Source organism: Crassostrea angulata, chromosome 2, assembly GCF_025612915.1.
Source record: "Crassostrea angulata isolate pt1a10 chromosome 2, ASM2561291v2, whole genome shotgun sequence".
NCBI lineage: Eukaryota > Metazoa > Mollusca > Bivalvia > Ostreida > Ostreidae > Magallana > Magallana angulata.
In genome coordinates, this window is record NC_069112.1 from 71,052,756 (window position 1) to 71,058,409 (window position 5,654).

Consider the following 5,654-nt stretch of genomic DNA (forward strand, 5'->3'; position numbering starts at 1 on the left):
TACACAATTGAATTATATATAATGTAATTAACATAAGAGTCTTTGTATCGAAGTAGGGTTTAGTGCTAAATATAATGTAGTTTAAATAGAAAACGTGCATACGTGGAGAAAAGTGTGAAATGCAGTTCAATCTTATTTATCCAGAATTCTCTTAGTATATATTGATCTCCACAAATTTGACAATATATGCATCTTGAGTATACCATGATGAATTGATTAGATTAGCCTGAGGCAAATGTTAAGGAGTTGATCTAGAGGATGGAGTTTATTCATGTATTAGAATAATTCGTCTTGCAGCTTGCTGAAGTTATTAGATCTCTCTCTCTCTCTCTCTGTGTGTGTGTGTGTGTGTGTGTGTGTGTGTGTGTGTGTGTGTGTGTGTGTGTGTTCAGTAATAAATGGTTTATGTGGTAAATTTCCTTTGAATCTTCAGTCGATTACATGACTAGCTAGATGTATTGACTTTCGGGTAAATAAGGAAGAAATACACACTGTAGTGAGTTTCTGGTGTGTATTCACACTGAGTCATGTGACTTTGCAGATTTATTTAATGAAGTATTCCCTGCTTTTCTCTCTCATTCTATAATATATGTATCATCAGTATTTTACTACACCGTGTTTGTTGTTGTTGTTGTTGTGCTTTCTTTTTTTGCCTCAGGACGTACAATCTACATTTAAATTGTGTCAATAGATGCATATATTCATTCGTTTCTCTAGATATTTATTCATAGTATTTTTCTTTAATTTCAGAATCTCAGAGTGTACATGTCCTTGTCAACTTTCAGGATAGCAGCACTGTACATCAATTTACGATGAGAACAATTAAGAGCCGTTTCGACTCATCTGGCCGGAGCATCAAGTATTATATGCCAGCGATTGTTCAGGGGGAGAGGGCTGTGCGAAATGTTTCCAGCTTCAAAAAATCTACCATTGAAAGTTTAATTCCTGGAAAGAAATACAAAATTCTGAATGCCACTAGCCACCCCACATTTGGCATTGAGCTCAAGGCGGACTCGGTCGTAAGTATTTTCATTTTACGAAATTGCATCCCTTTTTCTTCAAAAATATTTTAACAAGTTATAATACAACAACAAAATAATGGCAAACACACACAAACGCTCAAATACACACACACACACACACACACACGACGAGAGGATGTATATCAACGAAAATAATAGGAATATTGAATAGTGATCTAAATATATTTTATAGATAATGGACACCTCATTCGAACTGACCAAGGAGGAAAAACAAATCAGAAATTATTTTTTTAATCCTACAACCTACAACATGGCTGACGCATCGTCATTTGCTAACAGCACACGACTGTCGCTTGGCCCGGTCCAAGTAAAAAGCGTAAGTGTAAATATCATTTGCGTCGATGTCTGTTTGAGTATGTACAAGTGAGTACTATTCTAATAATTGATTTTAAATTTAGATTGGTGAGACGGGAGTGGTGTCCACCGGTTCGCAAAGAAGGGAGGTGCAGCTGTCCATGGACGGTCGGTCTGCTCTCCTTACCCTCTGGGGTAAGGAGACAGACCTGGAAGTCGTTGCTGGGGACATGTATATTGTCCGAAATATAGTCCCCAGTAACGACTTCAATAAGCAGAGGTGCTACTCGTCCACCCCTCTGACAAAGTTCGAGATAAAATGCATACACTGTCTCGTCACAATAGTTTTTGCTATCAAAAAAGTCATTGTAATATCTATACATAGAGACAAAAGTATTGCTTCAAAATTAAATGAATTCTATTTAGTTTAAGTAAAATATTGAAATATTGTCAACGAATTTCTTCATATGAAGATGCTATTTTGATGCCTCATCAGACTCTAATATTGATTGATATTGATTAACAATTGCAGCCATATGAATGCACAGAACTCCAGGAAACATTTGAGGGGGTGGTCGAGTGTGTGTCCTTTGCCAGGTACTACTTTCTTTTTCTCTTAGAAAGGTTTTGCCTTTCGTTTTATTTTTTTTAAATGCATCTTCCGTTCTAAAACTATTGCTGATGTTTATTACATTGATTATATTTATTGTTTTAATTTCTTTCTAACATAATTTTCCTTGCCATGCCACCTTTTTACGTTTGTCAAAGTAAGGTATTAAAATGATTTTAAAAGAGAGCTTTTAAAAATATCACATTTAAATGATTTGATTTCATTTAACAAGGCAAAAAACCCAATAAACATAACCCAATTGTCTACATCCATGTTCTATCCAACTGATATTTATGAATTAATCATTGCAGCAATCTCATTGAGATTAACGATATGATGCTGACAATATCGAAGGACAACCTTGCTAAGATTTTTCCAGGCAGACAATTCAGTCCGGTAAAGGTTACCGGACTGAAAAGAAATGGAGAAATTTGTGAAATGTAAGTCAAATTTATTATCTTTAATCATTTTATAAAGCTATGTGATATTTCGCCTGCTTTATCAATTTGTAAATGAATTTCTAATAATCTTATTTTTTCTTTTCAGAGATGTGAAGAAGGCCAAGATGTGAGAAACTGTGAGAGTCATTAAAGTACCTTGATCCAAAGGAGTGGGGGGGGGGGGGGGGGTTCGGTACTTTAAGTTCAGTTACTTTAAAAACAAAACATGCAAAATCATTTTGGACAATATTTTTTATTCAGATATTTGGTGTTTTTTCATACTGTTTCCCCTATTTTGTTAATGTTTATCCTTTCATTTTACGTTTCAGTTAAATAAGTTCATAATAAATTTGCATACTAAGATCAGGGTACTTTAAAATGTATGTATGAAATGAATGAGTGAGAAGAGACTATTTATGTATTTCAAAATTTAAAAAAATGAAAGAACCTGAATTATATTTTATTTTGATGAATTTGAGAATGCATCGTTTCGCCATGAAACATTTTCATTGTTTTGCAAGAATGAAGGAATTATTTGTACACTATTCGGGGAAAACTAGCTTACAATTGGCGTTTAATATTTGTTAAACCAACATGGTAACATAATACCTTTTTTACGATCATGGATATAGTAAAGGTTGAATGTTTTTTAAAAGTCTACAGTTCCAATTTAAATTGTTGCATGACTTTTACAAAGATATATGTACTGTTCAACCAAACATCTGAATTCTCAACTTGTCAAGTTGCAAGAGATATGAAACTATACATTCTGTTAGACTGGTCAATAAAAGGTGCGCCATTAGCTGCCGATCTGTAGCTCTTCGGTAAAATCCGCGTTGACATGCCTTGTGGCTATAATTCCTCCTACGCTAAACGCTTGCAATTTATGGCACATAAAATCTGAGATAGTTCTGGCCCAAAACTATTGCATTTGTGTATGCCGTAAATTGCAAACGACAAAATACATAGCAAAATGTACGTAACTGCGCTCGTGTAGTTTAAAGAAAAAAATATATTTCATTCTGGATAAAAAAGTGAATATTAGGAAGAAATGTATATATCAAAAGTTATGGTGGTCGACTTAAATTGCGGATGTTTTTAGACATTTTTATGAAACTAGATGATATCCCGCGCAAGTGCGGGAATTAACACGTTACACAAAAATATGATACAATGCTTATAATGATGAACCTTGGGGGGGTTTTTTTGTTCATTTTTGTACATGCTTTATCCGAAATTTTTCTTAATTGCTTTCTTAGCCTATTCTTTTAAATTGAAATAAAAACAAAACTGCATGGCTGAATATTAAGAGACGTCTTGCAGCTAACTGGAAACAAAAAATAACAAACATTTTTATTTTATTTCAAACACGTAAGTGGGTATTTAGTGCGTCGTATCTCTTAATTTTGTTCTTTAAGTCAAATTTTACTATTGTTTTTACCATTCTCCCAAAACAGAATTTCAGTAAATAATATACCTGTTGTGAATAAAAAAAACTTGGGAGGAGGTCACCCCCTCCCCCAATTCAACTTCCCCGTTTTATGCATACATCATTCATACTGCAGAATAGACTGTTCATGATTTACAAATTAATGTATAATGTTTACTACTCTACCAACCTGTCGTGCTGTAAAATATATGAAATTAAAAAATCGCTAGCGTACGCATCTTTATTACGTTATTTTAAACCAAAGTTGTCAGATCCAAAGTATCTGTCCGATGGCTAACTCGCCCTACATCTTCCGCCTTGACGTTAATTAGTCTACCCGCGTTCCAAGGCACCCCGTTCTTGAAAGTTCTTTCCACCAAAATTAAAATCGCATCAAATTGTTCCACTTTGTATGGTAGCTTTTTTGTATTAACCAAAGATGACCTATCTAAGGTACATGTATCTGCCGGTAATGCTTGATGAATTGTTTATACTGAGTATTTGCCATGACGTTCATTAGTCAAACCGCGTTCTTGGTTACTCCGTTCTGGAAAGTTCTATTCCATTCTCTCGCCAGAGGTCGTGCTTCGCAAGCGTTCTATCCATCAAAACTAAAATCGCACATTCAAGAAAAGAATTGCCTTGTTTTATTTATCCAACATTTGTCGAATCTTAACTTCTATGTATACTGCAAGTAAGTTCCCAGTAAAGATATTCACTCTTTGCGTAATCATACAATATCATTTAATTGTAAGCATGTATTTCAATTCAGATTTCCACTGACTTGGATCCACCAAAGCGTGTCCACCACCTAACTCTCATTTTTGCTATTTCGGGCTGGTTTATCGAAATTGAAAGTAGGTTTTTAATTAAGTTTGCAATAACTACTTATCAGGTAAACTTCAATTATAGCTTACGGACATCATATTTCTTGTGTTGAAATACCAAATGTGTAAGCAGTTACTCTGGTACAGGCATGCTTTAGCTTATTGGCAAAATGTCTTAATTTATAAGTATAGAAGATACTTCGTGTTTTCACCCTATTAAACACAATAAACAACATGCAGATTTCATTTCATTTTTTACCTATTATTTAAATCATTTTGAGCAACATGTAAAACAAAAAATTCATTCATTTGCTTGAAACACATTTCAGTTAATTAATATATCAAACTTTGATTTAGGCACGTGGAAAGACCTCTAATTGTTCGAGAACAATTAGTCTTCTAGTTTAGTTTTTGTATTTGTGCTTGCATGTTAATTTTAATGAAAGATAAACTTAAGAAACTAAGATTTACACAAAGAAATCGAGACAGCACATTATAAATAAAAAAGGTAGATTACCTACAAAAAGTCTGAAATAGAGTGGAAAACAATACATGCATACATATCAACATTTGATGATGATAATGATCACGACTATGTAATGTTTGACAGAGTTTAAAAGTTTTGCAGAAGTATTTATTTTATATTTTGATATGAATGCTTGCATGATGTGTTCTCAGTACCCTAATCATCATATTGCTGACTATAAGAAGGTGGCTACTACGCAAGTTAGGAAAGGACTCTCGCTGCGACCTATGTATACCTGCAACACATGAGGATACCCAGGATACATTCGATGTACCCCAGACATCTGCTACACCACAACCAACACCACAGGATACTGAGGATAACCCTGTTGTACCCCAGGCATCTGCTACACCACAGCCAACATTAACCCCCCAACCAGCCGATTTGGTAGTACAGCTACATAGTCCACCCTCCTTCTACACCACTCCTAGCAGCAGCACTGCCACACCCCCCACACCCAGTACTGATTGTTCTACTAAGCCATT

General features: G+C 34.6%; 1 long non-coding RNA gene across 1 annotated transcript; it reads left to right on the plus strand.

Annotated features, from left to right (window-relative positions):
- Positions 1-1,345: 1,345 nt before the first annotated feature.
- On the plus strand, positions 1,346-2,555 carry LOC128171148 (uncharacterized). Its single transcript, XR_008242025.1, has 3 exons — positions 1,346-1,934; positions 2,259-2,387; positions 2,494-2,555. It is a non-coding gene; the product is annotated as an uncharacterized LOC128171148 (long non-coding RNA).
- The last annotated feature ends 3,099 nt before the right edge of the window (positions 2,556-5,654 follow it).